At 43.8% G+C, this 21,003-nt stretch overlaps 1 protein-coding gene across 3 annotated transcripts in view; it reads left to right on the forward strand.

The window, feature by feature from the left end:
• PKHD1 (PKHD1 ciliary IPT domain containing fibrocystin/polyductin) overlaps positions 1-21,003 on the forward strand; it is a 380,982-nt gene that overhangs the window by 297,252 nt on the left and 62,727 nt on the right. The gene's annotated exons all lie outside the window — the stretch shown is intronic.

Here is a 21,003-nt window from a genome sequence, read left to right on the forward strand (position 1 = left end):
CTTGTTTAAAAAGACCCATCTTGCTCAGTAACCGCGTTCTGCAAGTTCACACAGCAAGGTTCCATTCTCATCCTGATTAAAACTCTGCTCTGTGATTCCAAATAAACTCTTTAATTACAATTAGCATTTCCTGAGCCTGCTGCTGACGGCGGCCATTTTGCAGAAAAGTCGCATCATTTGTGACTCCGGCAGTATGGGAGGCTCATGCGAGGGACTGTAATTAATCCCATTTTCTATCCTGCGCTAAAACTGATTAAACACAAGAAGAACTTTAATCTTTAAACAAAATGTCTAATGTGTACCCGGTAAAGGCTTTCCTCTAAGGATCCCTCCCTCACTGGCTGCTTAGAGGGCTAATTAATACATTGTCTAGGCATAAACATGCTCTTCTCCCCCCTCCCCACTTTCTCTGCCCTGGTTATGAATCACAAGCCAAGGCTAATCTCTCAGTAGACACTGCTGCATCATTTGCCATTTAGCACCAGCTTATTAAAGCATGCATGCACACATAGTTCCCGATCATTTTTAAGATTTGTACCATTTTTAAAGATACTCAGACACATAGTAGTTATAAATACCAGGAAACCCCACTGCACTAATGGTGCAACCTGCACTCTATGGGATTTGTCTCCTTATGTAATGAAGTTGACAACATATGGTAAATGCTGCCTGCCTCCTAGGCGAGAACAGAATTGTGGTGTTTTCCTCTCATTGCCCAAATGTGAGTGGCATTTTTTTCCTTCCCAATTCCAGCCTTAATCCCTGAGTCTTTCTCTTTCAAAACTGCAATTCCCTTTGTCTTCAGGCTGACCTTTGGAAAGGCACAGGTTCATTTGGAGGTGAATTCATAGTTCTCTGTAACACAGAATACTTTGGACAGTGTAATGGAGGCTTCCACATGAGACAATTACGATCAAATCCAGACCTTGGTCATGACCACAAAACTCCCATTGGGCCAAATTCTACCTGTTATACTAATATAAGGATGGATTAATTCCACTGAAGTTAATGGGGTTATTCCAGATTTATGCTTGTGCAACCAAGAATAGAATTTGGCTCTTGGAATTCTGTCTCTCTTGATTCCAGATTGCAGAGCTCAGCACTTAACACTGTTCAGTTAATCACCACCCTCTGTGCCTCCTACTAATATTCACCTGTTACTTAACTAACACCCAGTTATTGTGCTCACCTCCAGTGGCTTTATGCCCAGACTACTGCCTGCAGTTTTTAACCCTATGCTTACACCTCTAAGCACATACCAGAGGAGCTAGCATCATCAGGTAATATGCAGCATCCCTCCCACTCTCTGCTCAGGGACATGTGCTTTCCCAAATGCAGTGTGGCACACACCCTCGCTAGCCCTCTGCATCCTCTGAATTTGTCCTTCAGCCATAATTTTTCAGAACCTTCCAATTTGGGGTGTCCAGTTTGAAGATGTTGGCCCCAGCCTTTGCCTGTCACAAACTGAGGTGCAGGCAGTGCAATCTAGTGGTCAGAGCTAGGAGTCAGGAGTCCAAAGGCAGGCAGGCTATAGGGCTGGAGCAGAGCTGGGAAGGGGTGGAGCAAGGACTGGACAGGAAACAGGTCTGGTGCATTGGCAGGCATGGAATGCATTGAGCAGCCACAGTGGTGCTGTTGCTGCAGGGCTTAAATGATGGTCGGTTGGCTCTTCTGACCAATCAGGGAGCACAGTCACTTAGTGAGGGTTTAGTGGGCCTAGCCAAGCTCATTGGGTTACTAGGCAACCGAGACCGGAGGCGGCTGAGTTCCTGACATTCCCCAAAGATCCTACTCACCATAAAAGGAAAGCTAAAGGCAAAATACCCTTCACCCTTCAAGGTCAGGAGACCCAATGAATGCAACCCAGATATTCCCCCCCTCCCCACAGACACACACACAATAGTGCTGTAGGCTCTGAGTTGGTGGGTTCTCTTTAATGGGCGTACAATTGAACGGCTCAATGGGAGGTTAATTCTATTTCTTATTTAATCCACTCAGTAACTTCAAATATTTGAAATGCAGGGCATGGGATGGATCTCATTGCTTACTTGTGCTGTCCCATCCCATTTGTTGCATTCACCTGTTTTTTTTCCTATCTTACACCTAGATTGGAAGCTCTTTGGGGCAGGGGCCATCTCTTTGTTCTGTGTTTGTACAGCACCTAACACAATGGGGCCCTGTTCCATGGCTGGGGCTCTAGGCGCTGCCTTAATAGAAATAATAAATAACAGAATCATTGGCTAATAATGTACAAATACTACACGAACATTAACCCAAACCTTCAACTTACATTGCACCATTCAACATGTAGGAAGAAGGAATTGTGGTCCCCAACTGCTAGGGCACTAGCCTGAGGTTCATGAGACCTACATTCAGTTCCCTGCTCTGTGACAGACTTCTTGCGATTTTACAACAGGCACGATGTAGTTTGTACATCTAATTATTTTGTGTCTCCAAAATGCCATCTATCCATGGTGGTTATACAACTTCCATTACCATAGTATCTGAGCACCTCCCAATCTTTAATCCGTTTGTCCTCACAATGCCCCAGTAAGGTAGGGAAATGCTGTTAGCTCCCTTTTACAGATGTGACACTGAGGCCCAGAGAGACTAAGCGACTTGCCTATGGTCATGCAGGAAGTGTGTGGCAGAGCAGGGAATTGAATGTGGGTTTCCTGAGTCCCAGGCTAATACCCTGTCTATTGGACCATTCTTCTAGCTCCTATTTCTTCTTGTTATTTGAAGACACACTCTGGGCCTTTTTGAACTTGAAATAAAATAGAATGATGAAAGTAGTGTGAACACACACTTGTTGGCTGTGAGTGCAACCTGATACAAAGATTAATGAAAGAACAAATGCCAGTGGTGAGCAGGGTATGCTGACTGCCTGGCTTCAAAATTGTTCTTGGCTTTGTGCGCCTAGCTCTTGAGAAACTTTTTTTTTTTAACTTTCTTCATTCTCCTCCTAGGAATGGCAGCGAGATGGTGTTATAGACGGAGAAATGAGGGGGTGGAGTGGGGAACAGAGAAAGGAAATGGTTGTCAGAAAATTTGTCTGCCAATATCTGTGCTTGCAGAGGTCTTTTTCTCTTTCTCTTTAGCTAGAGGGGAAAATACCATTCTCTTTTCCCAAGCAATTATAGGCCCAAAAGATTGAAACTTACTCTACGGCTCTTTAATCTCAGCAGATATTTATGGTTAAACATTAGACTTGGAGCATTCCAGATGTCAGGGTATTAAAGCATAAAGGCTCAGTGGAGTCCCAGAAAATATTAGAATCTTCAGGATATGTGCCTTTGAGTGTTCTCATCTGAGCAGCGAAGGAGACAGCCCTCGGTGTTCTTTTGTACATCCGAAAGGGAGCTCTTACTGTTCCTTATTTCTGCCCTTTAGCGTGGCTCCAAATTTAGCACGCAGAGTAATCCGCCACCATGTCATGAAATTATTATTATTTATTATTCGGAGTATCCAGAATGACTTCCATGCTGGGTTTGTAAAGAGATGCTTAAAAATCCATATGGCTGCATGGGAGCAATTTCTTTGCATATTCTGAGTAGTTTAACTGTTTCAGCTCCTGATCCTACAAACATGGATGTAACTTTACTCACCTAAATAGCTCCCTCACATGTGTATAAGTGTGTGTTGGATCAGAGCCTTAAGGGCTTCAGCTATTCTATACCTTTTTCTTCTCATCGTTAATAAACCCCATCAGTTTCTTCAGAAAAATTACACTTGTTTTCTACATTGCAATAATACAACCTTGCACAACCTCAAAGATTCTCAAACTTTGATTCATGTTGGATTTATAATACCTCTGTGGGGTAGTCATGTATTCTTATACCCATTGTACAGAATGTGGCACAGAAGCTGTGATTTGCCCAAGCCCCAAGGTCATGCATTGAATCCCTGCATAAACACCAGGAGTTCTGACAGCCAGTCCCCTAGTTTAAAAGCTACACAGCCCTGCACAGACTAGTTCAAAAGTAAGCTTGTATTAACTAGAGCCAGTTAAAACGTGTGTTTTATTTTCAATTTGGTTTTTGTTGTTGTTTCCCATCAAAAACGTTTGCAGGGGTTGTTTTTGAGTTTTCATTGAAAATCTAAAATCATCCAAAAAAATAATAATAATGCAGAAAATGGAAATTTTGCAAAAATCTCCATTAAATTAAATTTTTGGAGAAAATCTTCAATTAAAAGTTTTTGACTAGCTGTAGTGTGAACCACTTGATGTTAGGATAGAGATGGCATATAGCTTGGGTTACTTGTAATGATCATTAATAAAAGAGTTAAATAAATAAATAAGAAACAAGCAAACTACAAACTGAATGAGACCCAAACTATGTTTGAGATTCAGAAACGTTCAGGAAACATTTTTGTTTGATTTTGATTTTTCTACGTGGCTCCGTGATTCCCAGGACCAGAAATGGAAATTCCTGCATATTCCAAGAAAGGCTTCTGCTTTGGTATTTTTGATTTGGACAAAATTAAAACTGCTGGAATTATTGAAATAATAAACCTGCTCTCAAAAACTGGCTGGTACATTGTCCATGTCAAAGAGGTGTGGCTAAACATCTGAATGCCTGGATGCTAAAAGCTAACCCAGGCCCCAGTCCTTCAAACTCTTATATAAGTGTGCAATAATAGTCACTTTCCATTGAACAGCTTGCAAGATTGGGGTCCAAAATCTCTGAATGTATAGGAGTTTGCCCAAGGTTACATTGAGTGTTAGCGTTCTTTAAAATGAACTAAAATGCAAACATCGGATCTAGGCCATGTCTACATGGTGAGTTATTGTGTGGCAAGCCATGTGTGAATCTACAGCATACCAGCTTGCTGCAGAGTAACCTCCCACGTGGACACTATATTCCATAACTTTCAGCATGCTGTAACAGTCTCGACCCAAGACGTTACTGCACAACAAGCAGGTGTGCTGCAGATTCACACCTTGGCTTGCTACCCAGTAACTCGCCATGTAGACAAGCCTCTAGCTTTTAAACGGTCCAAAGTTCATGGGTATTTGGAGCCAGGATTTTGATTCAGGCTCATTTCTATTGCTAATTTTCTCTATTCAGTAAAATATACAAGTAGTGCCAGTAAAATGAGCCGAAGGAGACCTATCGGGTGGGACTTTGAAAAACACCCACGCGACTTATGGGCAGACCTGCTGGAAAATGTTCCATCAACATTATCTTTTGAAGGAAAGTAGCTTTTCAATCAGTGGAAATTTTCATGAAAAAAATTCTCAATTTTGTCAGAAACATGTTGAGGTTGTCAAAAAACTAAAATCTCATTTTGTAAGCAACGTTTTGATGATTTTTTTTTATGAAAACTAAGTATTTATCACAGGGGGGAAAAATCACTTAACAGCCAGCTCTACTTGGGTGCATATAAGTCCCATTGAAAATCCTTGAGACTTGTGATCCTAAATCACGTAGGAGCTATTGAAAATCCAACCTGTTTATATTCAGCCCTTTTTCATGTCTAAGTGTCAGTTTCTGAAAACATAAGGATACCCAGAATCTAAGACCAAAACAAACAAACAAAAAAGGTGGGGAGGGGCTTCTATATTTAAATAAAAATCTAATGAGGGCAGTATTTTTATTAAACAAATAAACATTTCTCTGCAGTGGGTGCTACCCAGACATTGTAGCATGAGAACCTGACAGAGAAATTGACTTTTATAAACAAAAGTGAGACTACCCAGTCTGTTTTCATTCTCCAATCTGAGAGAAAGGTAAAACATTAGCATAATTGTCAAACATCAGTTAATTTTTTTTAATCTTCAGTGTTAGTAATCAGGTTTGTTGTTTGTGCCAGAGGTGAAGATATTTTGTGTTTGAAAAATATTATTTTTAATCTGACAGTGTCTCTTTTAGTATATTCCAAATATACTTAAGAAATACTGGCTAGGTATGATCATATAGTGCAGCTGTATTAAATGTGAGAAAAATCATCTGTTTGCTGGATTTACAGGGACTGAAAAAGCTACAAAATCAGCCCCAAATTTTGAGTATTTTCCACTAACGCAGGTTTTTTTCTTTTGTTTTAACAAATGACACATGGAAAATGTGGCTTTTCAGTGCTGAAAATAGCAGTGGAGAGAATTAAAGGGAAATTGTCAAGTTATTTAAAAAACACTTACCTGCTATGATCAGAAAGGTTGGTTTTCTGTAATTGTCATGAACATATGACTTCTGACAGAACCCTGGGTGAGATCCCAACAGAACTCATTTTAAGACCAAGCTTTGAAGATGACTGATAGCTATTACACTTTGTTCTCTAGTGAGGACAAGGTTTCAATATCTGTGTCCTGCTATTGTGAGCTAAGGGAGATGAATTGATTTTGCTTGTCTAACAACCACCCTGGTGGATCCTGGAACCTGGGGACTAAAGTCAGGAGTCTCTACTGCTTGAGTCATAGGATCAGCTTCATTAAGATGCGACAACAGCATGCTAATAATCCTTGTTAGGTGGCCCAGCCATTAAATGGGGACAGAGGCCTACAATGTCAGCATGGGTCTGCATGCTAAGGGGAGGCTAAAACCAGAAGGGAAGAGTTCTGCCTATGCATCATACTCCTTGCACTTCTCTTCCTGCTCTCCTCCCAACAGATTTATTTCATGGGGTTTCTGCTGAATTCACTCTCTGTGGATGTTGAAGGGGCAGGCCAAGGTTGGGGGTGGGGGGAAGAGACAGCTTGGCCAGAATGGGGCCCTATGGATGAAAAGGACATTTTCCTGTTTTGGAAAACTGTAAGATGCTATCACTGGAGTTTATAGATATCTTAGCAGCCAAGTAACTATAGCAGGTTACCTGTTTCAAAGGTATTTGTCCCTTAGCTTTGATACAACAGCATTTGGCATGTGATGACATGGCATTGCCTGTTGTCGGTGTTATAAGCATTAAGATACAGAGGGGAAAAAATTCTATAGCCAAGACACCATCTCAGCAATGAGTGCACATTACTGTTCACGTACACCATAACCCGCTGCTGCACACTCCTACAACAGAGAGACACTAAGGCTATGTCTACACTACAAACTTACACTGGAATTACTACATCACTCAGGGGTGTGAAAAATCCACACCCCTGGACAACACAGTTATACTAACCTCGCCCCCTGTATAGACAGTATTATGTCGATCGGAGGGCTTCTCCTGTTCACCTCCTCGCATGGTGGTGGATTAACTATGCCAACAAGAGAAGCTCTCCTGTCAGCATAGCAGCATCTTTACTGAAGCACTTATGGACGTTGTTAAACTAAATAGGTTGAGTTCCTGGAGTCCATTCCTATAAAGCATGCTTTCTAATCCTTCAATCATTCTTGTGGCTCTTCTTTGAACCCTTTCCAATCTATCAACATCCTTCTTGAACTGTGGGCACCAAAACTGGACAGCGGTCGCACCAGTGCCAAATGCAAGGTAAAATAACTTCTATTCCTACTTGAAGTTCCCCTGTTTATGCATCCACGGATTGCATTAGCTCTCTTGGTCACAGAGTGACACTGGGAGCTCATGTTCAGCCAATTATCCACAACCACCTCAAATCTTTTTCAGAGTTACTGCTTCACAGGATAGAGTCCCCCATCCTGTAAATATGGCCTACATTCTTTGTTCCTAGCCATATTAAAACACATATTGTTTGCTTGCACCCAGTTTACAAAGCAATCTAGATTGCTCTGAACCAGTGACTTGTCCTCTTCATTATTTACCACTCCCCCAATTTTCGTGTCATCGGCAAACTTTATCAATGATGATTTTATGTTTTCTTACAGGTCATTGATGAAGATGTTAAATAGAAATCAGACTTCTTGATGACTATTCCTCATTCACAGTTACATTTTGAGACCTATCAGTTAGCCAGTTTTTAATCCATTTAATCTATGCCATGTTAATTTTATATCATTCTAGGTTTTTAATCAAAATGTCATGTGGCATCAAGTCAAATGTCTTACAAAAATCTAAAGACGTGTACACTAGCGCTTATGTTGGCAAAACTTTTGTCACTCAGGGATGTGAAAAAAATACACCCCTGAGTGATGCACAGTGGTATGTCGGCGGAAGACGCTCTCCCGCTGACATAGCTATCGTCCCTCATTGAGATGGTTTTATTATGTCAAGGGAAGATCTCTTTCCCGTCGACATAATGGGCTACACAAGTGCTTTTGCAGCAGCACAACTGTATCAGTAGGCTTGTAATTGTAGACATGGTCTAAGTATATTATGTCAACAATATTACCTTTATCAACCAAACTTGTAAAAAAAATTATCAAAAAAGATATCAAGTTAGTTTGAAAAGATCTGTTTTTCATAAACCCATGTTGATTTGTGTTAGTTACATTACCCTCCTCTAGTTCATTATTAATTGAGTCCCATGTCAGCTGCTCCATTATCTTGCTCAGGATCAATGTCAGGCTGACAGGCCTAGGACTACTTGAGTCATCACCTCTACCCTTTTTAAAAGTTGGCACACATTATCTTTCTTCCAGTCTTCTGGAATTTCCCCAGTGCTCCAAGAGACTTATTGAAAATCAACATTTGTGGTCCAGTGAGCTCCTCAGTCAGCTCTTTTAAAACTCTTAGATGCAAGTTATCTGGACCTGCTGATTTTAAAATGTTTATCTTTGTATAATATCCTCCAGAGATACTAGTGGAATGGAAAGAGTCTATTAGCACCACATTTCTCAAATATAGAACAGCTCTGCCTTTCCTGCATTATTATTGAAAATACCACCATTTCCAGCTACAAAAGGACCAATATCGTTTCAATCTAGTAATGGACCAATGGATCTAATAAAGACCTTCTTATTGTCCTTAAATCTGCTAGACATAGATTTCTCCTTGTGTCCCTTGGCTTCCTTTATCAATTTTCTACAATACCTAACTTCTGATTTATATTCATTATCATCAACTTTCCATTTCTTTCATTTGTTATATATTGTTGCTTTTACAGCTCCCTTCAATTCTGAGGTTGATTTTTTTTTAAAAAACCAGCAGAGCTTTTTTCTCAGTTGTGGGACTGTGGCTTTTAGGGCATCTAATAAGGTTCTTAAATGATTCCCAATTATCATTCACATTTTTCTGATTAAATTCTTCCTCCCAGCTGATTTGGCTCATAATTTTTTCCAACTTTATAAAATTGACCCTTTTAAAGCACCAAATGTGTATATCACTGGTCTGAACTTTATTCTTTTTTGCATATTTTAAATGTGATCAGGTCATGATGACTTTAACCTAAATTGCCATTAATTTTTAGTTCTGTGATCAATTCCTCTTTATCTGTCAAGACCGGGTCTAATATAGAATTATCCCATGTTGGCTGCAACACTGTTAAAGTTAGAAACTTGTCAGCTATAATATTTGGAAAATTTGTTTTTTGGTTTTTGTCCTGATAGCATAAAACCTTCAGCATGCGCCACTCAAATTGAAGACCTCCATGATCACACAGTTGTTTCTTTCCCTACACATTATAGTTAATAGGTGTGTAAGGAAGTGATCATCCTGTTCCCCAGTCTGTAGCAGACCCCAACTAATACCCCATCTTGTGCTTTATCTGTTAGGACATTGATCCGTAAGCATTCAAGATCATTTTCTTCTGAGTTATCAGTGACTCTGAAATAGGTATTGCCATTTTTGACATAGAGTGCCACTTCCCCTCCCCTTTTAACCAAGTAATCTTTCCTAAATATGTTATCACCATTGAGTTTTACATTCCAGTTGTGTGAATCATTCCACCAGGTTTCAATAATACCAGCTAGATTGAATTTATGCTCATAAATAAGCAAATCATTTTCCTCTTGTTTGTTATGTAGGCTCTTAGCATTGGCGGATAGAGGTTTAAAAAAATACTTCTCTTCATGGCCTTTGGTTCCTTGAATAATTTTGCTCTCAACATCTTGATTTTTGTGCTAACTGAGGCCCCATATCTTCCCTTTTTTACTCTAATCCTTTGCCATTAGTTTAATGCCCTCTTGACAACTGAAGCCAGCCTGTCTCCAAAAAGATTGGGCCCCCGTCTGCTGAGGTGGAGGCCATCCTAACTATAAAGCCCCTCCTCCATACAGAAAGTGGACCAAAGTTCCACAAAACCAAAGTCCTCCACCCTATACTGCTTTCCTAACCAGCAATTCACTTCCAGAATCTTCTGCCTTCTATATCCCTTTGCTTGTGGGACAGGAAGGATCTCTGAAGAGATTGCTTAGATAGTCTTCTTCCGCTCGCTTCTGAGTACCCTGAAGTTATCTATTATCCCTGACACAGTGTCATTAATGCCAATATAAATCATCACCAATCCATGGATCCATGTCTGTTGGCTATAAAAGCCTCTCCGATCTTAACATGACTTCTCATGTCTTGGCTCTGTCTTGTTGTCCTCCTGTCCCTTGCAAAATGTTCTTTCGATTCTTGATTTAGGTGCATAGTTATGGATGTAGATAACTAACTTTAGGCACCCACGTTTAAAAATGTTGTCCTGATCCTGTGCCTCTGTCTCTCAGCATAAATGGGGGAGGCTAATAATCTAGGGTGTTGCAAGGAAGTATTCTGGTAATGGGGCACTCTCTACATAAGATAGAGAGACATAGCTAAAGGATAATTCGTTAGTGTATAAAGATTCTCTCCCCGACCCCACACACTCAGGATATGTCTACACTGCAAAAAAAACAAAACAAAACAAAAAAACATAGCCGCAAACCTCAGAGCCTGGATCAATTGACTCAGGCTCCTGGGGCTTGTTCCCACTTGGCCTGGAGCCTGGGCTTTGAAACCTGACAAGGTGCATGGGTCTCAGAGCCTGGGCTCCAGCCTGAGCAAGAATGTCTACATGGCTGTTTGAAGCCCTGTAGCATGAGCCCGAGTCTGTTGACCCAGGATCTGAGACTTGCTGCTGCAGAGCTCTTTGGCAGAGTAGACGTACTCTCAGGCCCTCTTGGCCTGTCTGCCTCCCTGCTTGCTGGATCTTAGCCCATCAGTAAGGCTGGCAAGTAGAAGTGGAAGGATGGGTCACATAGATTATGTCTACACTGCACAGTAACCCCAGGCTGGCAAGTAGAAGTGGAAGGATGGGTCACATAGGTTATGTCTACACTGCACAGTAACTCCAGGCTCTGATTCAGGTTTGAGCCCAAGCTCCCCTTCCATCCACACACAAATCAGTCTGACTTGAGACCCAGGTCCTAGGAGCCTGCTAGGGGAGTGACTCAAAGCCCAAGTCCCAATGAGACTCCGGTCTAAGCCCTGTCTTTTTTTGCGGTGTGGATGCAGATTAAGCCACAGACCCGAATCAGAAGGTCTGCATAGCGCAATATGGACCCATTAGTACTGCTGTGAGACCGGGGCCCAGTAATTGCAAACCCATGTTTACGACAGGATAGGTGCTCAAGCCTGGGTTTGGAAACACCGAGTGCACATGCCAGGGTCCCACAGACCTGGGCTTACTGTGCAGTGTAGTGGTACCCATAGAAAGTGGTGTGTGGGGGTGAGGAGGTTTGCAGTGACTCTTAACCTGGAAACTTCCTCCTCACCCCTTTGAGTAGCTTCCCCTACCTGTCCCCTCAAACCCTCTTACAAACATCCATCTCTTTATTATTGTAAGTGTTTTATTATTATTTATTATTTCAATCCCAGCAGTACCTAGAGACCCCAGCCCAGATCAGGGCTCCTTTACTAGGCACAGTGCAGACACATGGCAGTCTCGTACCCAGAAAGCTTACAATCTCACTAGACAAGACAAAGAATGGGAGGCGAAACGGAGGCAGGGAGGTGAAATGACTTGGCCAAGGTCACATGGCAGGTCAGTAGCAGAGCCAAGAATAGACCTCAGCAATCCTGACTCCCTATCCACTAGGCCATGCTGCCTCTCAAGCATTTGTGGGAGCTGCACATAGACATCAAAGAGAAACTAGATCCTTATGTTCAAGCAATTATACAAATGTGACCGGTATCTCAAAGCATAATTGTATTAATTTCCCTAGATCTTTCAGGCATATCCACAATCCAGCCAAACTGCTGACTATTAGTTTGCAGAGCTTTACAAGGGAAACAGTGCACTTTGCAACAATTAATTTTGCAGAGGAAGCAGCCTGTTTAAAGACGCCTGCAGCAGTCTCTAAAATATGTGTTGTTTTTCAAGGCCACCAGACACACGGTGTTGGCTAGGTTGGCTAATAAACAAAACAACAATGCAAAACCCCAGCCTCATGGGGCTTGCAGGAAAAGGGTATGAGAAGTCAAATGAATAATGTTTACCTGCTAGGGGTGGGTGAAGACTATAATTGTTTAGCCTCCGGCAGATCCCTGCAAGGGTTAAAAATGACAAAGATATTAGTTGGCGACTGCTAAGATTGTTGGTTTGGAGCTCTCGGCAATACACAGACTGTTATTTACCGGACTTGGTCGATTTACTTCTTAATGCAATAATGACCTGTGAAATGAAACGTGAGCTAGACAATTGTTCCTCATTGTTTCCAGTAAAACATCCTTTCATACCCCATTAAACCACCATTAATTCCATATGAAAGAGAAGCAGGCACAAACACCAACACACTCTCTCACGCTCTTTCTCTGTGGACCTGATTCAGAGCCCATTGACATCAATGAGACTTTTTCTGTCGAATTCAGTGGGCTTTGGTTCACACCCCCGCACCCTGTTAGCCAGATTCCCAAGTAAAGAGCACCCACAATAGGAGATAGATTTTCAAAAGAGCTCTGCACCCAGCAGGATCCCATTGTGAGACTAAGGGCTTGTCTACAGGGTGACATTCAGGAAAATTAATCCAAATTAACTAAAGGGGTCAATTTGATGTTCATTAGTTAAACCGCTTTAAACTCCTGTGTGAACACCTTCATTCAGAATTAAAGTGCCCTTAATTTGGTTTAGTTTAGTTCACTTCCAAAGTGAATTAAACTCAGGTCTGGTCAACACTACAGACCTATATCGGTATAACTACATCACTCAGGGGTGTGAAAAATCCAGTTATATCGACCTAATCCCCCCGCCCCTCCCCCCAGTGTAGACAGTGCTAAATCAATGGGAGAGCTTCTCCCACCAATTTAGCTACCACCTCTCCGGAAGGTGGATTAACTAGTCTGACAGGAGAGCTCTCTCCCGTTGGCTTATATTGAAGTGCTAAAGTGGTGCAGCATTTTAAATATAGACTTGCCCTAAACCAAATTCAGGCCACTTTAATTCTGAATAACAGCTCCCCACAGGGATTTAATACGGTTTAACTAATCCACTTCAATTCCACATAACCTTTAGAGCTCTTTGGAAAAAGGGGATTTTTGTCCCATGGAAAATTTTGCTGAGAATGAAAACAAATCACTTTTGTCAACATTTTTCAGAGAAATTTCTGAGTTTTCATTAAAAAGGAAAAAATAAAAAGAAAGAAACTGAAAAGCTTGTGACTAAAAATGTTTTGGTTTTGAGTTTTTTGAGGAAAAGCTGAAATTTTCCACTGAAAGCAGACCTTGTGAAAATGTAAATTTAGTCAAAACCCCAAGTTTCTGTTGAAAAACAGTTTTGGTAGAATATTTTCAATCAGCCCTAATCATCTTGGCTAATTCAGAAATGTTTCAGGTCAGATCCTGATCTCAGTTATATCTGTGTCTATCCGGAGTGAGTCCAGTAAAGTCAGTAGAGCTACTCTGGATTTACACGGCTGAAACTGATATCAGAATCTGGTCCAAAATCCATGAGAAATCCAAAATCCAACAGCTAATTTCTCCTGAGGTAGGACATGTGGTGGGTTGATTTTTTTAAATCAACCAATTGATAGCGGTGTGTCATATGCAAGAAAATAACTGGAAAACAAAAATAAGAGGAGATATTTTTGTTGTTACAACTCTTAGAGGGAACATGCCAATTAGCAGCAAATCATGGCCTAATATTTATTATATTTATAATATTTATTAAAAAAATTAGTTTGTAAAAGTAGAAAGAACTGAAGTCCCTTGTGGCTAGCAGAGCCGGCTCCAGGGTTTTTGCCGCCCCAAGCGGCGAAAAAAAAAAAAGCCGCGATCACGATCTGTGGCGGCAATTCGGCGGGAGGTCCGAGCGGGAGTGAGGGACCGTCCGCCGAATTGCCGCCAAATAGCTGGACGTGCCGCCCCTCTCCAGAGAGGCCGCCCCAAGCACCTGCTTGGCAAGCTGGTGCCTGGAGCCGGCCCTGGGGCTCTCACATGCAGAGGGCCAATTTCCAAGTTATTAAAATGCAGGGAGGCCTACCAGCCTGGCATATGTTTGAAGCAGAAAAAATGGGGGTGAGCAGTGACAAGCACCTTCCTTTACTTGGGGGGCCATTCGTACATTGCATCAGCCATGTTAATTGAAGGCAAGGCTACGAAAGTGACATCACTTGAGCTTAGCTCATGTCCTTTCAGTTTTGCTGGTAATGTTTTTATGATTAAGTAATGGCTTTTAGGTTGTGTGATTGGTTTGCACACCCAGGCTTTATTATTATAATTTCACTGAATATCAAACTCAGTGAGACTGTGTCATATGTTTATTAGTTTAGCTTAATTGGATGCAATTGATCTTTGGCTGCTGTCTGCATTTTGGTCCCTAGTTCACCAATTTGAGGCCTGATCCTGCAAGTTGCCTCTACATACATTGATGTCCATAAGAGTAATCTGAGTAGAGGATTTGTAGGGTCAGGCCTTTGCTTTCTTTCTCCATGACACTTAAAATACCAGAGGATCTGCTTGCTGGAAATGACTGATAGAGCAATGCTGGGCTTTTTCCTTCTTCCTGAAATAGTAACATTTGAAAGACACATTATTAGGCGCTCAGTTGTGTGCTCAGCAGTGTGTCTTTGTGGAAGAATAAGGGGGTGCTCCCTTGCCTGGACCCCACATCTCATCAGACTCTGTGCAAGCTGGGGGCAGGTGGTCACCACTAGGTTGCTGCTCCTAGGATTTAGGAGCAGGATACCCAAGTGACCACCTAGGTTGGGGGGTGGGTGCCAGGCTCAGGATGCTGTTTTTGTTGTTAGGTAGAAAAGGGAAAATAGAATGTTTGAAGTAAAATGTTTCCGGTATTCTGTATATGGATTTATTCTTCTCAGACCTCCTAGAATGTTCTGGACCTTTGTAGAATCTCATGGAACCTTCCAGACTTTTTGAGAACTACATTTTCCTCAACCCTCCTAGAATGTTGTCAGCCGTGCCCTCGCTGTGCTTCAATTTGCGAGGGCGAAGGCGAGAAAAGCGACCTTTTGAGCTAAAGGACTAGGGTTAACATTCTAAGGCTGTTGCCTACTGTAACGCTATTTAATACTGGTCCACCGAAGGTTGGTGCACAGTTCAATTTCTTGACGTTAGTACATTTCAGTTATTCTTAAAATTAAATAGTTTCTGTAAGCTTAGAGGAAACAATTTTTTTATATTTGCTTATATATGGCATGAATAAATACAGATGTACAGATCCTAGCGTGCAAATTTAGAATCTTATATGACAGGGATAAATCATGCATGGACATCGTGCATCAGAGTCGTGAAATGGGCTACACATGCAATAAAAATAAGATATTCAAAAGTTTAATAAATGGAGGGGGGGGCACAAAGACGCTTCTCGCCTGGAGCGCCATTTGGTCTAGAGCCAGCCCTGGCTACTCCTGCTGTGAGGGTGACAGCCAGGGGCAAGAAGTGAATAGAGCCGTTGCTCCACATTGCCACCCCTCAACCTCAATACGCTGGTTGGGGAAATGGCTGGTGCAGTTTATTTCCCCACAGAGCAAAGAGGGGAGGGCTCTGAGCCACAACTGGGTTGCTGCCCATGCTCTCGTGATTGTATAAAGTGCCACTCCAGTCCTTAGCGTATGATCTCTTCAAGGCAGGGACTGTCTCCTACTACCTGTTTGGACAGCACCTAAGACAATGGGGTCCCGATCTCAGGTTAGGCCTCTGGGAGTTGCTGCAATACAAAGAATACATAATACTGGTCAGCAGCAGCTAATCAATAAGAATGACTCATTTAAAAGAAGTGTTGTTTCTAAAGAGATGCCAGTCCAGATTCTGTGCTGATTTACATCACTTTGCAACTCCATCGGGCTTGATTCCCGTTTACTGCTCTAGCAGTCAGTGTAAAAGGGCCTTCAAGTGTGTGTAAATGTAAACTGGTCCCACTTTACACTTAAAGGGCCTTAAAGCTTGCCCACACATTGCTATTCAGGAAGAGCTATTCCTGATTAACTCCATATGTGGACTCTCTCAGGGCTTGGCTACACTTGCAAGTTAGAGCGCATTAAAGCAGCTCCAGGCGCCCGAACTCTCGACCCGTCCACACTGGCAAGGCACTTAGAGCGCCTGGACTCTGCAGCTGGAGCGCTCCTGCTAATCCACCTCCACGAGAAGCATAAAGCTTGCTGCGCCTCGGCTGAAACGCCCGGGCATCAGTGTGAACGAGGTGTTGTATTACTGCGCAGTGATCGGCCTCCGGAAACGTCTCATAATCCCCTTAAGTCAAGTGGCCACTCTTGTCATTGTTTTGAAATCGGCTGTAGGAATGTGGATATGCCCTTTCAAAGCTCCGTTTCTGGCAGCCGGCTGCTTATCTGCTCCAGGACACAGCAACCATTACTGTGGAATGCTGCTTGCTGTGAGTGGGGGGGGGGGAGAAGGGGGGGTCTGAACTTACAAGACAGCATGCTGACACACTCTCAGCCCCCCCAAAACCAATTCTGTCTCCCCCCACATGCACACAACACACTCCCTGTCACACTCCGCCTCCCCCCCCCCATTTGAAAAGCAGGTTGCAGCCACTTGCATGCTGGGATAGCTACCACAACACACTTGAATCTGACAAGTGTAGCCATGCCCTTATTCCAGAATTAGGCCTGGTCTGCACTTAAAATTTAACTTGACATAACTACGGCACTCAGGGATGTGAAAAATCCACACCCCTGGGCGCCATTCCTCGGCTGACCTAATGCCCGGTGTAGACACCTTCCGGTCGGCGGAAGAATGCTTCTGTGGACCTGGCGACCATCATTTGAGGAGGTGGAGTTCCTACAGTGACAGAAAAAGCCCTTCTGGTGCTGTAGCCCTCCTTTACAGTGGCATAGCTCCAGCACTGGAACTGTGCTGCCACTGTGTCCGTAGTGTAGACATGGCCTAAGAGTGTCCACACACGGAGTTTTTCCCAGTTGCGGTCGTTCCTGAAAAACTTCAACTCCATGTGTGGATAAGCCCTTAGTGTACATGAGAATCAGGGCCCATTGACATCAGGCTATTTTAGCCAAGTGTTTAACCAGCTGAACCGAAGCTCAGAAATGAATATTTGTCATAGAGATGATGATGTAGATCATAAAAAAAAAAAACTATTTGAGTGTTGTGAACTTCAGTTCTGGTGAATCTTTTTGCATTTGTATGTATGTTTGCGTGTGTTGATCCCATGAAGAGTATAATCCTGTGTAGTCTACCCAGTCTTTATTCAAGACAAAGTTTTATTGAAGTCAGAGGGGAATTTTGCCTGAGTAGAGACTGTGGACTGAGTGATTAGACTCTGAGGCCATCCCTACTCTACGGGTGCTACCCTGTTTCCCCGAAAATAAGACATCCTCCGAAAATAAGGCCTACTTACAGTTTTGCCTCTCGTTGTAATATAAGGCATCCCCCCGATAATAAGGCATCCACCGATAATAAGGCATCCACCGATAATAAGGCATTTTTCATTTCTGAAAAATAAGACATCCCCTGAAAATAAGACCTAGCGCATCTTTGGGAGCAAAAATTAATATAAGACACTGTCTTATTTTCGGGGAAACAGGGTAGTAGGGTTGCCAACCCTCCAGGCTCGTCTGGGAGTCTCCAGGAATGAAAGACTACGTCATGTCATGAAACCTCCAGGAATACGTCCATCTAAAATTGTCAATCCTAGTGCTACAGCGGCACAGCTGCAGGGCTTTATACCCGTCACACCGTAGTTATGTTGACCCAACTTGTAAACATAGAAAAAATGGCAGCGTGTATATAATGGGACACCCTCTCTAGGGTTGGTTTTACCTCACCAAGAAGCCTATTGCTTTTAATGCTTTGGTGAGACTTACATGCTTGCCAGGCCGGTGAAGTCTCATTGAATTGAATACACGCGCACAGGGATTGCTGTGCTAAGTACTGCATGCATTTGTAACGAACAAGGCACATAACTCTACTGAAGTCAATGCCTACGCCTAGCACTTTCCATCTTCAGCCATTGTTTTCAGTTCTTTGTCAGTTTGTAAATCTATCCTTTTGTGCTGAAATTTCCCATGCTTGGGGTCTGCCTTGGATTAAATTTTACTAGAAAGTTTGATCAAAAATGATTCAGCAATAAGGAACAAAAGAGAATGTTTGTCAATGCTAGAAAACAATTTCCACCCTCTTTGTTTTTAAACTCTAGACCGGGGTGGGCAGACTATAGCCTGCAGGCCAAATCTGCCCCACCAGACAATTTAATCTGGCCCTTGAGCTCCCGATGGGGAGTGGGGTCTGGGGCTTGCCCTGCTCCCGCGCTCCAGCCGGCGAGCGGGGTCGGCAGCCGTTCCATGCGCACGGCTTCCAGAAGCAGCAGCATGTTCCCCCCGCACCCGGCTCCTATCTGTAGGGGCAGCCAGGGGGCTCCGCACGCTGCCCCCGCTGCCCCAAGCGCCACCCCCACAGCTCCCATTGGCTAAGAACTGCAGCCAATGGGAGCTGCAGGGGAGGCACTTGCAGACGGAGCAGCACGCAGAGTTGCCTGGCCACAGCTCTGTGTAGGGGAGACATGCTGCTGCTTCCAGGAGCTGCTTGAGGTAAGCGCCCCCTAGAGCCTGCACCACTGAGCCCCTCCCGCGCCTCAACCCCCTGCCCCAGCCCTGATCCCCAGCTCCACCCCAGAGCCTGTACCCCCAGCTGGAGCCTTCACCCCCAGTGCCCCAATCCGCTGCCCCAGCCTTGAGCACCCTCCTACACCCCAAACCCCTCATCCTCAGCCCCACCCCAGAGCCTGCACCTCCAGCTGGAGCCCTCACCCCCCCCCCCGCACCACCCCCTCTCTGCCCCAGCCCAGAGCCTCCTCCTGCACCCTGAAATGAACTCCTCATTTCTGGCCCCATCCCAGATCCCGCAGCCCCAGCCAGAGCCCTTCCCCCATCCTGCACCCCAACCCCAATTTCGTGAGCATTCATGGCCCGCCATGCAATTTGCATACCCAGATGTGGCTCTCGGGCCAAAATGTTTGCCCACCCCTGCTCTAGACCCTTCGGTGTTGGAGTAAGAGCTTGATAGCTAGCAGGGGGGTAGCCCTGAGGTCAGAGAAGCGCCTTTCACAATCCTTGTGAAAATCCGCCCAGAATTGACCAAGAAATGTGCTGTAGAAAACTGCCATGTGCACCTATGCTGTAGAAGTTTTTAGCACTTGGCCATGATTTATTAAAGTTTGAATTCTTGCTGAGCTGCATCCTTCTGAAGCAGCTGTATGGAGGTATCCTTGCATACAGAGCACTAAATTGTCCTGCTCTTTTCACTCCCCAAAATAGACCTGGTGCAGGAATGCCAGGTTTGTAGCGATCAGACTAGGCATTCTAGTCTCACCTCTTCCGCTTAGTAGGGTAAGAATTCAGTGCCCTTCACAACCCTTATTGTTGAGCAAGGCCTCATACTTCTACTGTAAGAGGCAGGCAAGTAGCATTCCCCTCGTTTTATACAGGAGGCAACTTGGGATCTGAGAGGTTGCACACGGTCAGTTCTGGCCAGGGGCGGCTCCAGGCACCAGCGCACCAAGTGCGTGCCTGGGGCGGCAAGCCGCGGGGGGCGGCCTGCCGGTCGCTGTGGGGGCGGCAGTCAGGGAGCCTTCGGCGGCATGCCTGCGGGAGGTCCGCCAGTCCCGCGGTTTCGGTGGCAATTTGGCGGCGGGTACGCCAAAGGTGTGGGACCGGCGGACCTCCCGCAGGCAGGCCACTGAATCCACATTACCAGCGGACCGCCCACAGACATGCCGCCGAAAGCCGCCTGACTGCCATGCTTGGGGCGGCAAAATACATAGAGCTGCCCTTGGCTCTGGCAGAGCTGGGAATAGATCCCAAGACTCAGTCACTAACAAGAACTTGACAGATTAGGGAAGCATGGGTGAGAGTTGATTTACCTGCCTCGGCGTTAAGTTGCAGAGTTTAGTCTATTTTGTCCTTATATGGTAGAGATTTTGCTTCTCTCACACGTCTGATTTGGGAAATTTGCTGTTCCTTTGATCCACATACAGTGCCTGGCTGGGCTAAAGATCAAAATCCTGATTGCTCAAATTGGTCCTTATAGAAAGATTTGACTGTAACAGCTGAAAAATGAGGCGGGGCGCTGGAAAATTTGGTACAAACGTGGATAGCGATTGCCTGGGAAAACAGCCTCCTTCCTTTCCATGTCGTGCATTAATCCCCAGGTAGCAATGTTACAAATAAAGGAGAATAGTTTTTGTGTGCAGTGTCCTTGCAACTGCATTTGGAAGCATGTCATCATTTCCTCCCCTTGTCTTCCAAATATTAGCATTTAATGAAATGCACATTTCCTTCATTTATTTTGAACCCACTCCAAAGCCAGCAAATACCAGAACCTCAAATGTTATGCTAGGATAGGTTCTTTATTGGTTTGTTTTCTTTTCATTCGTTTTGTTTCCACTATGAGTGTGGTGTGTGTGTGTGTGTGTGTGTGTGTGTGTGTGTGTAAATCCTTGTTTTCTAACTCAAGGAGTCTGGCTTCCAACAGAGGTAGACAAATATTTCCAAAAAAAATGTCCCCATGATCCATTCAATGCAGACAGCTGTGCTGCAAACAGGAAATTGAGGAAGCCAGTTTCATCAGAGACCACAGGATTCCCTTCATGGATGTTTCAGATAAAAGCATCTTTAAGTTGTGCACACTAGTGCTTTCCTGTAGAAGGACAATGCGAAAAGGAGGTTGACAGAGGCTGCTCTGGTCCTGTAGAAAAATGGTAGTTTGGAAACAGAGCTAAGTGATAATCCCTGACTGGTGAGACCACACCTAGACAATTACCTACAG

The sequence above is a fragment of the Chrysemys picta genome, chromosome 3 (genome assembly GCF_011386835.1).
Source record: "Chrysemys picta bellii isolate R12L10 chromosome 3, ASM1138683v2, whole genome shotgun sequence".
NCBI classification, from domain to species: Eukaryota; Metazoa; Chordata; order Testudines; family Emydidae; genus Chrysemys; species Chrysemys picta.